Below are 15,545 nucleotides of genomic sequence, written 5' to 3' on the forward strand. Positions count from 1 at the left end.
TTCGAGAAAGGGAGGATGTACTCGGAATGAAAAGGGGACAAAGGAAAGGAGAGGAAAGGCGGTACTTTCGCATAGTTAATCGATAGCATCTCTTTTTCGAGCTATTGTCTAGGCTCTTACCCTGTCACCAACAGAAACTGAAACCGTATCCGAATTCTCTGAATATTGCATGGCTTTTTTGAGGGATGTACTTACGTCAAGCTTTAATATAACGAGGAACGTTTAGGAAAAAGTTTCGCGAAAAGATGTACATATGTAGATTGTTCAGTATCATCTGTAGCAGCTTATAGAATATGCGCACACTTATTGTTCTTATATTTAGGGAAACGAAAAGAGGAGGATTGAAGATTCTTTTCTCTAGATTCTATATCTTTGCTTCATACGATTTAAATAACAATGGCGTTATTACATATTTCTCTGGATACGAGAAACGATTGCAGTTCAGGGTAGACGTCAGTCAGGTTCTTGAAGGAATGTATGAAAAGGATGAAATAGGAAATGGCTAAAGTGGAGTCCTAAAGTGTTGGCCAGGAGTCACGATAATTCAAGGAGGTCACGCACACGCCAGATGGATCCCGTGTTCTCCGTTACTCTATATGCGTGCACGACGCGTGGATTTCGTTGGACCTCTGCACGATATTTGCAGCTGGCAGGCGTACGTAAGAAACGAGCTAGCACGTGCTCCTTTCCACGAGTATATATATATATGTACATCTCAGTGAAGACTTCTAGAATCCACGAATTTAGTCTCAAAGCTGGGAGAAATTCGATTCTTGCGAGAAGAGAGATAGAGAAGCATTCTTTGTGTATAAATAATACTCTTTAATATACTCTACGAGTAGAATAAAATATTATACTAATACTAACGCCTACACTCTCGAATTCTTTTAGTAAGTTATTAATTAACCAAACGATAAATGTATTTAATAGTAGTAGTAGTAGTAGCACTTTGGAATTTTTGTACGATAAATGTATTCGTTTTCAGTAAAACTGGTAAAACAAAATCGCGAGGAAAGTTTATGTTTCTATTACATATCTAATATGTACATACAATATAATAATTAATAAGAAACAGCTTTTTGGCAAGGTAAAAAGAACTCAGTTCTGAAACTGAACACGCAGTATCAATGATATTTATTTGCAATAAAATATGATTCATCTTAAACATTCTATATTCCGTTATTTAGAAAGACAAAGAAAGAGTGCAGCGTTGTTTCAGTGGTAAAATCGGAATAGTTATCGGCCGCATTCGCGAGTCGACCGATTGCGTTGAAATAATGTTCCATGACACCGCAAATTCGCTCCAGCGATCCAACAAGCTGTCCAGCATCCGCAAAAGGCGAACCGTTATCGTCTGGCCACCGCGTATCGTCGACAGCATTGTCAACCGATGCGCGTGGTCGGCGATCAACGTGACGAGACCTTGCGTGTACCTCTTAGATATAGGATTACGGTATCGATATCGAATTATACGCCGTCTTGAATCGATACCGGTGGAAAAAAAACTCACCCGACTTCTCTCCATTTTGAGATGGTGGATAGAACGGGAGACGGAGGATCCTTCGTTTGCCTTGGTATAGAATCGACCTTAACCCTGCTGCAGTCCTCGAATTTTTATGCCTGAATCACACTACTCACTTAATAAGAAGAAAAATGTTTAATGCCTTAACAAAATCTTTAACAGAAGAATAGGAGGAACGAAAAGTTCTATTTTTCCTTCAAATTTAAGAAATTTAGGGAAAGAGAAAAAGATGAAAATGCTTGAAAGAACGCCGCAGAGCTAAGCGAATTTTCTTTTGTTTAATTACGATAGTGTTCGTTAACATGATCGATTACAAAATAGGAGATCCATAAATTAACAAATCTAAAAGACTCCAAAAAATTCCATTCGCGAATCAACTCGTGTTCCACGATTAATCGAAGAATAAATTATTGCATTTGTTCTTCTAAAAATACTACAAGTTAGCAAGTATCTTCTTCTAATCGTATCATTTCAATTCTATCGATATTACAATGTGCAAATGCAAGAATTCAATGAAAGTAGAAAAGAAAAGAAATAATGTGAATTGGTAAGTTCCTTTTATGCGGCTTGACGTTGATGCTCTGTTGCCGTTTTCTCGTCGTTGTACTCGTTGTTGCTCGTCGATGCACGATCACCATGACCAGCGTCCTACTCCATTCACGAAAACAAAGTAACCATGTAATCGAGCTTCTCCGAGGAAGCTCCTTCCGACCCGCTATCTTTTTTTTCCACTTTTGTCCCTTCGTCGTTGGTTTCGTTTCTTTTTCCTCCGTATACTCCGTTTCGTTCCATCGATAATCACTTGAAAACGAACAAATTGGATGAAACTGCTGGTTCGAGGGATTGAAATTTTATGTTATATAAAATTAAAAATTTTATGCCAGTCATTTTGACTGCTCTGATAATTGTAGTGTTAAAGATGCTCAACTACCTACAGTCAAAGATGAAATACACAAGTTCAGAAGCAGATATAACACAAGAGTCAACAACCACCACAACCCACTAGTCACCCAACTACTGGACACGACGGACCAGATCCGCAGACTAAAAAGAAAATACCCTCTAGATTAAATCCTTAGTTTCTACTAGAACCAACAATATAAAACTATTATAATCCATGTCATTGTATCACGCCAAACTAAGTTACTGAAAATTCTCAACGAGAATTGATTGTAAATATTCTAATAAATAAAAAGAGATAGAAAAAAGAAAGATGCTCAATAGTAAAAGCTGTAAATTACGATAGAGGACTAATTGTGGGGATAATTGTGAATAGTTTGTCTCACTAAAGTAGCAAAGGGGACATTGGAAAGGAAAATTGTACCACTTGAGAAATCGTGACTCCCGAGGCGGCTCGTCGCGTCAAAATAGACATCTGCGTCCTCGATCCTTTGAGGATCTCTTCAGACCTCTTTGAAAACCTCCGTGGAGAGGTCCTGAAGGGTCAGATTGTGCAAACAAGGTCGACAAACAGACACAAGAACTATTTTCTATTTCCGGCTGGAGCACGCGTGCAAAGTCAAACAAATGATCGATGAATTGACCGCTCCTCTTTCAACTTTTATCCCTTAAACTTGGAAAACAGTTAAATATTTATCCACGTCTCAAAAACGGCTTTTCATAATCTCTGTGTGCTTTTGCACCTTACTGCTAATATGTTTATATAATTCATGTCACTCGTTGTCTATTGTAATGTAAAACAATATCACATTGTTTTATAATATCCTAGCTTGACCAATTTTATACAATACACTTCACCAAACAAAGATTGTGTGTACGAATGAAAACAGATATTAATAGCCCACAGATTTAAAGTGAAATAAAATTCTCCATCGAATTTCTCTAAATAACTAAATTTTTTCAGTGAAAATTCACCGAAACATCGTGGATCGGAAACAATTATCTATGGCTAAAATAGATTTAATGATTTCTCGACTGGAACTAGAAGAAGAAAAAACCAATGGAACGGATTGAAAGGGAAAAAGTATCCGAAGAAGGCGCTACCCTCCGCAGTACCATTTAAACGGTTTAACGTGGGTGTAATTGAAAGGCGCGTAACGGCTGATTACGAGTTCCGGAAGGGGCCTATTCATCCGTACGACACAAAAGTACGACAAAGACAATGCTGGCTCCCGGCACAAACACGGCATCGCCTTGATTAAAATGAGAATTAGGGAAATAAAGCTGCCTGTTCTAATTGCGTCTAGCAGTTTATCGCATGACCTTATGTCGACGCGACGAGTTGGCCCTCCAGATTGCCAGCTAACTTTATGAGCCCTGACATCCTTTTACGTCGGTCAAAGACGCCTGTGAAACTGATTTTTCTCTCTACTGATTTGTACAGTTGTGTGAAAAGGTTTTCGATTTTCAATGGAATACTAATATAATATATGTATACTTACATAACAGCCGTGACGGTTTATTTTACTTTATTTTAAGCTATTTTCTATATTCGTAAAAAAGTTCAACAATTACGTCAGTAGCACAGGTTAAATATCTAAATCGAATATATTAAACAATCGATGTTGTAGCAACTTAAGATAAGATTTTCAGCCTAGAATGTTAATGACCTATTTGAAACTAGTAAATATAATCTTGACGTTTTTAGCGAAATGTTATATTTTCTGCATTAAATCGAGAAGTAAAATATTCACAACTATTCAAGAATACAAAGAAAATCATTGTACATTTTGCTACGGTTACTGCCTTTCCCCATAGTCAGTATTATGAGAAATCTCAGTTCGTCTTTGAAATCGAGATAAAAGGGTAACACGTTGTCCGATGACGACGATCTTTTTATGAACCCGCCCCCGTGCCGGAACGAATGGCAGACGATTAAATCCTCGACTACACGAGTCATCCAGCTTCACTGAAAAACGAACAGATTCAATGAAACATGACTTCTAACCTGAACAAGGTTAAATCCATTTGAAACATCTCCTTTTCTTTTTCCAAACACACAAAAAAATAGACGTAATTCCTTTTAATCTCTTCCAAAATCCAAAGGAGAAAAAGAGTAAAAAGGAAGGAAAAGAGAGATGAGGCTCGTATCGAGACGCAAGAAAGAAGAGAGATAGAAGAGATTTCCACGGGGGTGGGTTTTTAACGAGAGGGTGCATCACCTGGTAGGACCATCCATCACGTGAAGGAAGAAGGGCTCGACTAAACGTATATATATAGCGAGGGAGGGCGAAGAGACGAAGGGACGACGGTATCCACAATTTGTCCTCGTCACGTTTAACGCGGCCGCTCTTGGAGGCACGCAAAACGGCCGAAAGGGGTTGCAGGCCTTCCTGCACCCGGTTATAACCTTGTTACACCGACTATATATTATGTGCGATTAAATACGTAACGGGGAAGCTACGCGTAGCGTGTCCATTAACTCCTCGTCGCAGGATATTAACGTTTTGTATATTGTTCACTGTACAACCGTTCACAGGATGGAAGATGGGGCTCGTAAAGCGCACACGGCGTCCAAGCTATCCACCTACATTCTTTTCCGTGTCATTTAACTATTTTCCTTCATTTTTACAATGATTTATTTGGAGCAATAAGATTCTTTTGCGAACGAGAATATTGCAGTTAAATTTTAGATATTTTTGCAGGTAGACGTAACGTTTTGGGATAATAAGTTTTCAGACAATTTAAATAGCTCATTCTATCTAGTACACACTGTCATAAAGTGGTTCCTAGTCCTTGAAACGATTGTGTGACACTGTTTGACAACATTGTGAGGTATGGTTGTATAGAATGTTAAACAGTAACCATAACTGAAACTGACCCATATTTAAATTCCCTTAGACATAAGACCTTGTAAAATTTTTAATTGGTCTTGTCTCAGTTTACCTGTCAAATATTTACCTTTACAAGAACACGTTCCTATTTAAAATGTTGAATTTTTCTGATCTTTAATATGTTTGATACTGGCGTCATGTATATACATATGTTTATATGTGTCCAAAACCTCTACATCGTTGATCCTACATTTACGGGTCTATAATCCCTAACTATAAATAACTGTAGTTCTGCCATTATGATAAGCGTATAATCATTCAGATTACTTAGTATTATATCAGGTCTGTCGATATGAGACCGGAATTTGCCTATAGATGGCCCTAGCTGATTTTCGACTCAGAACAATGCAAGTTTCATACAACAGCATAGTTTGTAATAGCGTTGAACATGTCGAATTTTGTGCCTGGAAACTACGATTTGCGGACAGCGTTGATTTTCTGTTACCATTTGAAGAAAACTGCTGCAGAATCGCATCGAATGCTTGTCGAAGCTTACGGTGAGCATGCTCTTGGTAAATCACAGTGCTTTGAGTGGTTTAAAAAATTCAGAAGTGGCAATTTTGACGCGAGGAACGAAGAACGTGGATCAGAAGGGTGTGATCTATTATGAGCTGTTAAAACCTGGCGAAACCGTTAATACCGAGCGCCACTGACAACAAATGATCGATTTGAATCAAGCTTTGCGTGAAAAACGACCAGAATATCAAAAAAGGCAACACAAAGTAATTTTGCTTCATGATAATACACCATCACATACAGCAAAACCGATCAAGGAAACGATCGAAGCGTTCAGTTGGGAAATACTTTCGCACGCGGCTTACTCATCAAACTTGGCTCCGTCCGATTACTATTTATTTACATCGATGGGACACGCACTTTCTGACCGGCACTTCACTTCTTACGAAAATGTACGAAAATGGCTCGATGACTGGTTTGCCTCGAAAGAGCGGCAGTTCTTTTGGCGTGGCATCCACCAATTGCCAGATAGGTGGGAAAAATGTATAGCTAGCGATGGGCAATACTTCGAATAAAATATTTTTAATCATTTTCATACAATAAGCGTGTATTTTCTATACAAAAATTCCGGTTTCATATTTACATACCTGGTACAGGATTTCAACTATAAGATAAATCGACTTCGTCATTGAATCTATCTAACCAGCTCTAGTTTAGTTTGCCCTAAGTTCCACGTGAATGGACTTCGGCCTAGAACTTCCTGCGGTGGTCCCATCGGCTCGTAACTCGTTTTTAGACGAGTAATTTTAGACGTTGCTCGCCGTTTGAATCGCGTGGAAAGGATTTCTCGGTAGAAGAAGCCGATGTCGCGGAAAACGGTCGTCGTTTCCCACAAGCGGAAGGGGCGTCGTTAATCGGCCTCCGAGCACCACCAGACATCAGAGACGTCTGGCAGGAGAAACAAACAGAACGGAGCCTACGGTGCCTTTTATTATCGACGTAAGCGCGGTTTTATTACGACGAAAAACTGTTTGGACCGCCGTCAGGCTTAAGCTTCCGGAGAGAGAAGCTGCTACGGAGCGTAAAACCAAAGCTTTGACGAGTGCCGACGGCATCCATATTCTCGCGACTTTTCTCCGTCTTCTGACGTCGGAGATATAACTTTAATGAATATTTACGCGGCCGTGCCTTGATTAGCTTTTTTTGTAACTGTTAACTGTTCGTCTACTGTGGTGTTTCTTCTAGAGAAAGATGAAATATTGTTGTTTACGCGGATAAAACATAGTCTGTTGGCTTTGGCCGTCAGAAGGATACTGAAACTGGCCGCATTTGTACTATAGATATTATCGTTTTGTAATCGATTTTGTAATTATTTAGAAGTTTGGAATCATATTATGTACTTCTGTATTTGGAGATACAATTATTTGATTAACTAATAATATCTGCATAATGATAAGTGACAGGATGTAAGTTACAGAATTCTCTTTTTATAACGCAATAATTGACTAAAATGTATATAAGTCACGTCTGTAGATATCATGGGCTTGTGCTTTAAATACATTTTTCATACAGCAGACTAGTCTGTAGCATTAAAAGGAACCGAGAATGAAGTGCCAACAGAACGTATAATTTTGCTCTTTAAATTAGTGTACCAGTAAAGAGAGTCAATTCTAGTGACCGTCCAACAGCGTCCAGTTCGCAAAATTAGGGAGATAGGGAAAATTACCGGTGCGTCCAGTAGGATGGGCGGTCAGTTTCCTTCGTGAATGGTCAACTTTCCTTCGTGAACAATCGAAGAGGTTGACCATCGTCCCTTCCTCCTCTCTTTCTTTCTTTTTCTTTTTCTCGTTATTTCGTTGCATTGAAAACGTTTCGATTCTCGGACAACGTTCAACAGACACGCGTGCACGGCGCAGCTGCGTTACGTAATTGACAGAAAGGGCACGCCACAGGAAACACCTTGTAAATTTACCCCCACCCGTGTAATTCGATCAAGAACCCCGTTGACTCGCGACACTGTTGACATTTGGTTATTTTGACGTCACGCTGGGATCCATCGATTCGAGTGAACTTCTACGGAGCACCGGCGCTCGTAACCCTTCCACTTCTCGGCCCTCCTCTAGGGACCACCCGTGGATTCTGCTGCTCGCATCGACTAGCAAAATTACGGCAGAATGCTCAGGAATTAACGGACACCAGATTGAAACAATATTCCACGATGAATCGGAAATAATTCATTTTCTGCCAGATTTACTCCTTCCATGACGTATGATGGCACGAAAGCGGGTACAAAACACAGTTGGTTGCGGGGACTCGCGAGCGTCGAGTAGCTCGTAAAATCGCGAACCGCGTCAGCCGGTTTTTAGAGACTAATGGAATATGATGTCAAGCTGGCCGCGGCGCTTGCGTTGTAAATCTCGATGAATTATCGTCGTTTAAACGACTGTGAAATTAGCGGTTTAGCGAGCCGCGTCTCTGGATCCTCTACGCATAGAAGCGCACCTCGTAACTGTCTTCTAGGTGCTAAATTTCGCACCAGCCCATCTCGAGGGGCAAAATCCCGGGACGTGGAACGGTTTCTGCACGAACTTCAACAGACACGTGTTTCCTCCATTGCTTTTGCGAGGGTGGCGCAATTATTCTGCTCTTGATAACGAAAAAGACGTGAATTTAACCATGATGCATCTGTTACCCTTCCAAAAGAAAAGCGGTTTTGTTATTAAAACAAAAATAAGAGATGCACCGAACAACTTTTAGTACAATCGTAACACCTTCTATATAGACTCGGAGGAAACACATATGAAATAAACCCAACTATGACCTTGGTAAGAAAATAATCAGATTCAAATAACCAGATTCAGGATAGGTCACTCCAACATCGCATATTGTAATCTTATCAAAATACAGGAACCGGAACTCTGCGAATATTGGAACACTAACAACACTATCGAACCATTATTTTCATACTGCATCGAAGATACAAGATGCAAATTATATTATTAAGGCATACTCATCAATATACAGACACTTCTAACTAACGTAAAAAAGATTCTAAATTGTCTAATAGAAATAGTCTTCGTGCACCACCTACGAAAGTATTCAAACCGTACCAACGTACCGACTAATGACTAACTAATTATTTACTAATTAACAGCACCTACTGAGATAACTGTACCAAATTAAGTTTGTAATTATTAGGTCATCCCATAAGTTCGTGCCGACTTTTGTGTATACGTTTCATGTGTCGATTTATAAACATACGGCGATAAGGGACCAAAGCACTTGAAAAATGGGAAGAAGTTGTACAACGAGAGGGGGATTACATTTTTTCATGAAACTGAAAGATATGTAAACAATGTTAATATATATAACCGCTCGAAAAACGGAACGAACTTATGGTATGACCTAATTAATAGTATTACCTGTTACAATATCTTACCAAGGGATGTGCCGATAAACAATAAATACACAAATTTTATGATTTGTTCTATTATTACCGTACTATTGATTGATACTTTTAACATTTCTACAATTAACTTTTATAAATCGTATCAATCTTACTGGCTGTCTAATTCTGAATGTTCCAGTTTATGTACACTAATGGGCCTCATCCGCATATCAACAAATAAGTCATGATTATTGTGAAAGAAAAAAATTGAAAAATTATTGTTCTTGATAATAGAAAAGAATCGAAAAAGAGGAAATAGAAGAAACAGCGGAAACGATGATCCAGTTATTTGCAACGAATCGACGTCTCCCCTCGAGCGTTTTGCGTACAATCGAGGTCTATCCGTGCTGAACGATACAAAAGTCGCGTTCTCCTCTTTGAAGCGCGTAACAGAAGCGGAACCGACATTTGCATCGACGTGGAATCGTGCCACTAGGTCTTCCCATCGAACAGCCGCGATCAGTAACCAGAGAGGGGAAGTGAATGGCGAAAGAACAGGTACGAGACCGCCTTATTTTGCTTTCCAAAAATGCACAAACCATCGGCTGATCCGTCAGTGGCATCGTTAAAGGAACCGACAGTTGGACAATAAGTCCTTTCGTATCCTCTTACGTATGCGAATTACACGGATCAAAGACCATCAATGTCCATCGATCATATTCGTGTCGGACACGTTGACGTATCTTTGGAAAATTGGTCATTTTCACGGTTCTCGTTGATAGTTGAACGTCTTCACCTGGACTTCTTGTAATTGTAGAGATTTTTCGAAAAATTCCACTCTCACAAAAATGTTCACTGTTCTGGCCGATAGTTAAATGTCTTCACCTGGATTTTGTATAATTCTTGAGATTTTGAGCGATTAAGACTCTACTTTCACAAGAATCGATCATTCTTTCAGTTTTGATTGTTAACTGAATATCATTGATAGATTTTTTACATCTCTCGAAGTATCTGAATGATTTGATTGCTTTTTTCCGTAGCGAACATTTCGATCGTCAAAAACACATGAACATTATCCGTCTAAATTCTCTTTTTCGCCTTGGAAATTCCACATGCAAAATCCACTTTAGTATCCTAGTAATCCACTGGAATTCCTTTGCGAACGTACCTGTTCATCGAGGAGTTGAAAAATCAGTTTCGAGTGAAAACGGTCGTTACTTTTACCATTGATCGTCTCCTCGAAGGCGAGTCGAAGAAGAGCAACGTCTCAAGAGAGGCGATCAATGAAAGGAAACGAAATGCGAGCAATGGCGTGACGGGAAGTCGTTTCGTCAATGGCTACCGTGTATAGGCAGCTCTGACAATAAACGACAGCGAAGAGATCCAAGGGAGAGAACCCCCTTCGATCTGCCTGTTCGAACGTTCTCGAGGTGTAAATGGCACGAAATGGCATTAAAGGCACCTTCTCTACCTGCTGGACACTTTTCAACCCAGAGCCGTTCTATGCTCCTCTTTCTTTCTCCTTCGTTTTCTTTTTTCGTTTCTGTAAAATTGAAACGTAACGTTGACGCATCGAGGTCCATTCATAGAGAAGGACACGAGAAGCTGGGGCACGGTAGCGCCTTTCCAGGAACTTCGTCCATTCCTTTGGCGTTTCCTTTCTTTCCTGTTCATTCATTCCTTGTCATAGTTATTCATCGCTTTTTTTCAAGCCGAACATTTCACTGATACCTCGATCGTCGATGAGACTTTTTAAGAATGATGAATAATTGATTTCTTTGATGAAGATCGCGTGAGAATCAGAGAGACTAGAGGCTAGGAACAGGGGAATAAAGCTGTTTTTAATGTGGTAGAATAATATTGGAATATGGAAAGACCAAACGTGGCACTGTTCATAACGCCATATTTGTGATTAGTATGTATGTATTAGCTAATTATTATAAATTATATCATAACACGCGGGCTTCTTTCTTCTCGCTTTGAATTCCGACGAGTACCGAAATAGTGCTGCATCATTGACGTGTATTAAATACAAATGATTACATTATTACAAAATTTGTATCTTTCGGTATAAACATATACTTGTGCGAAACTTAATAGTGATTCGGTGGTCCCATAATGAAACAGAATAAGAAGAAGATAGAAAGGAAGACAGTCAGAAACATTCGATTAGAGTATTTGTAACAATATTTCTAATTATTACAATTATCAGGAGCTTTGAAAATATTAGGAGCGTACAATATGAAACTATATCTCTTGTTCAAAATTTACGGTAGGCTCGTATAATGATATAGAATTTCCTTCACGAAACCCTCGAAAGCCCGAGGATATTACGAATCAATTCCCAGCTATAAATATAAAAATACATCCGATGCCATAGATGAGGAAGATCCTGTCGGCAAACAGGATAGCGTTACAGATTCCTTAAAAGAGATCTTAGCTCTGAATTGAATGGCGGCCAAGAGAAGGAGAGGCAAAAACAGAATGGCCTGAATCGGAGCTGGATACGAAATCAGAGGATTAGCCAAGTTGAATACCTTCTCGGTGATTTCCTTTCTCGTCTATCTTCCTAACTGGTACATACATCTTTCCTTCTTCGAAATTCAACGGATCAAAGGTGAACGTCCCAAAAAAGGAAGCTAATCCGTACAATACATGCGTGCGAGCATTTCGCGTGTGTAGCTCGATCCGGACGGGAAATCGTGACGGTATTATGAGATCTAGATCGCGTGGGAGGGTAATGTTTACACCTAAGTAACGCAACACCGATTCAGGAAATACTATAAGTCGTGAAATCGAACCTATTAGTTGCTGCAATCGTTTATTATTGGACTAAGTTTTATATCACCAGCCAAAAGTTTAGGATTAGTATTTATCCATATTCTTATTCATAAGTATTTTTAGTATTACTAAATATTATTAAGTAGTAAGTATTGTTTATAAGTATTAACAATCTGATAATTTCGTACAAAATCTAATGATCGATCCAGATTATCAGAAGACCCAGATTAAAAAGATTAATTCTACGATCAAAGTTATACATTCATAAAAAAATTAGAATATGCGAAAAAAGATTCGTAAAAATTATGTGTAAAAGTTTCAGGAAGCAATGCATCAACAATTGCATATTGTAATATACAGATGCTATAATTTCAGCATCGTTGAGGAAATTTGTGATGAATTAAATAGGAAATTCAGACGAAAATCAGAACTATAACAAGTTCCCACAACGATATATTTAGGGGATCTTTTATGGTTTTTTAAAGTTTCGAATTATTCGAGAAAAGCCAAGCTTTCAACATAACGTCGATCGACGTCTGTTTCAAAACGTCCCAATGATATTTGACGTTTCACTCCCTTCTCTTCACGCCCCGTAAGAAAAGTAGAGAGGCGCGAGACCGTTCACGAACATTAATAAAAATTTCACTGATCGATGCTCACGAACCATAGATCCTCGCGAGCGTGTACTGCACGCGGTCGCAGAGGACCGAGCGGGTACGTCGCACAGGTAACTCTTTCGATCTGGAAAGGGCACCCCTGATCTTTCTGAGCCGTCGCCCAGCGGGATGCTACGTTAGTCCCCTTTTATTTTGATTTATTCGACGTTAACTCGCTTTGACGCCCGGTGGCCCGTGCCTCTGAATAACAGCAGCGACTCAGAGTACCTCTGAAACATTGATAAAGAACAATCCCTTTCGTCGAGCGTTCGATATTGTACCTTTGACATCGTCCAAGGACAAGGAAGAAGAAACTAATTGCCTGAAGATGATTTCTCCCTTCTTAGATAACTATTCATGATGATAAATGTTGTGCAAGATATAGCACAGAAAATGGTAACAAGATTCGATAATTCGTATCGGAGGCATGACGTAATTTGACAAAAGAGCGAGTTACACTTTTACCGATAAAGATGGAAATTCGCGAGCCACCCCAGCATGGGAGCAGAAAGGGTAACACATGTCGATCCAACAGTTAAGATACGGGGAACGATGGGGTTGGATTCGGCCGATTTTTACCCCAAAAGCTAGGTTTTGTGTCGCACGGGTCATAAATCAAGGGGCGTAAAATCAATTATCACTTATCGGTGGCCGTGACTCGGTGAAAGCCTGAACCTGTCGCTTATATCCAGTCTGTCAGACTTTTTTCATCGTCAATTGATAAAAAAAAAAAAAAAACGGGGAAAAATTAAGTCGTACGTAGCTTACGAGATATTTTCAGTCCTAACGTCCGTATATCGAACGAAATATTATTACTAGACTACGAATGTTCATGCAAATTCATATTTTTACGAATACAACTAAAGGAAAGTAGCTCAAATACTACGATAAATAGTAGTTGTACACATAAATATATAAACATTCACGGTCTGATCGTTGTTGTCACAATAAAACAAGAGTACGAGATGAAAATAGAAATACTTGTGACCTTGAAAATTGAAAGAAAGAATTGTGAGATAAATTATAAGAATGGAATCAAGGTGTGTGAAAGAAATCAATGATAGTCGGAGGCGAATCACCCGGAGCAATCTCGTCGCCCTTAAAGAGAACCGGCAAGCAGTGATACTTTTGTGAGACAGTCGTCTCTGTGACGTCGAAAATCATGGAAGAATCGAATCGATTTTATCTTCTGTCGGGTGCAACGGATACTTTTTTTTTCTTTCGGGCACTCAAGCTCGATCGAATCTTCCTGGCCCAGGGTAAAAAGAAAGGAAAAGAGGGAGGAAGCGATGCGTAGCGTCTCGGAGTGATGGACGATCGATCTCTACTGATTTCTTGCACCATAGGACACGAGTCTTCTCGCTGTTCCTTCTCGAACAGTACATAAACAGTATATAGAAACGGTACAGAACCAACCGTACTTTCGAGATTTCTATTTATTTATATATTTCTGTAGATAATTGACATATGGAATTTTGAGCATTCTGATTCCTTCTATTATTTGATATCGTTTACCAAATAATTTGGTAAAACAAAATACGTGAAATTAATGTGATGTTAAATGGTGAACCGACAGAATCGATTGGGTTTTGATAAATATATTTATACCAAATAAATTACACGGTGCCACTTTCTGTACATAGTCCATTATTACACGCTTGGCTGAAGCTGTTTGCCTTTCCCATGTACGGAATAATCCGCGATTTCGACCGACTTGTCGCACGTATCGCGCCTTCGCATTATCCCGAAACGGGTAAATACCCTGTCAGCCTGCTCTGGAATCGGCTTAAACGCCGCTTCGCTGGCGTGTTGACGTGTGAAAAGGGTTAGAGTTCTCGATTCTTCCATATTTTCTATGAACACCTTTGACTTACTACAAACATCTTTAACCTACTAGTGAAATCTTCATTTTGCATAAAATTGCAATTACTGTAAAAATAATAACCTCGACGGGATTTTATTATGTTAATTTCACGGAGCTCACAGTAATCACAGCTCACAGAGCTTGAGTTTAACACTAAACACTTCCGTGTATACCTGCTCCTATCGTGTGCGGTCAAACTGACCGGTGATTAAAGAAATAATAGTTTTTATGATTTAACTTAGATAATGGTAAATTTACAACTAAATGTATATAAAATGACGAACTGTCATAAAATTTCGTCTAAATTTACTTTTGTTTAATTTCAAATATAGACTTAAATGGAGTTACACTTTTATTTATATAGAGATATATCTTATTCAACTTTGCTGCATTTTTACAAATTATCTTATTATCAAATGTATATTTGCCGCATAAATATTTCCCGCGTCTTAAGCAAATTTTCGTAATTTTGTAACCTTTACTTGAATACTAATTTTCTACTTGACAAGTTTTTTCTAGTACTTGTTGATAGTTTTATTGCATGGTTTTTCCCGCGATTCTTTATATAAAAGTAATGCATGCACTAGGTTTATAACAATTTTGTGAATTCTCTGTAAATTGGCCCCATACCGTAGATACCGTTGCAAATTTATTGGTTCGTAAACGTTGGCTTCTTTCGCTCATCTTAGCAAATCGTATAAACCTCATAATTTCAGCAAAGGCATTCCTCCTAATTGTTTTTGAAACAAATGCAGGTCTGCAAATTTTATTCCACAAATATTAGACATCTAAATTTTGTGCCTGATATACACCGTGGGCATATAACAGAGCAATAAATGCATCTAGTTTTGTTGTATCTAGCTCCCTCGTAATCCCCAATACTCTAAATGTTTCTTCTTCGGTACATTTTATTATATGATTCCTTATACGGTGATCAACGGTAAGATAAAATGCCGTCTTTACTTGTCCTTTCATTATATGCCATTTAGCATATCCCTAAAAATATTATGAACCGATGTCCTGCCAGGTTTGAGACTTGCGTCTATTTCTTTCCAAACTGTTCTATCGGGCCCAATTTCACTCT

At 38.9% G+C, this 15,545-nt stretch overlaps 2 long non-coding RNA genes across 2 annotated transcripts; one reads left to right on the forward strand and one right to left on the reverse strand.

Annotated features, from left to right (window-relative positions):
* Positions 1-1,781: 1,781 nt before the first annotated feature.
* LOC126917175 (uncharacterized) lies at positions 1,782-7,618 on the reverse strand. Its single transcript, XR_007710880.1, has 2 exons — positions 7,499-7,618; positions 1,782-2,323 (listed from the first exon to the last, which is right to left on the reverse strand). It is a non-coding gene; the product is annotated as an uncharacterized LOC126917175 (long non-coding RNA).
* Positions 7,619-8,458: 840 nt separating this feature from the next.
* On the forward strand, positions 8,459-13,384 carry LOC126917174 (uncharacterized). The gene is made up of 2 exons (XR_007710879.1): positions 8,459-8,597; positions 9,360-13,384. It is a non-coding gene; the product is annotated as an uncharacterized LOC126917174 (long non-coding RNA).
* Positions 13,385-15,545: the final 2,161 nt, after the last annotated feature.

This window comes from Bombus affinis, chromosome 6 (assembly GCF_024516045.1).
Source record: "Bombus affinis isolate iyBomAffi1 chromosome 6, iyBomAffi1.2, whole genome shotgun sequence".
Taxonomy (NCBI): domain Eukaryota; kingdom Metazoa; phylum Arthropoda; class Insecta; order Hymenoptera; family Apidae; genus Bombus; species Bombus affinis.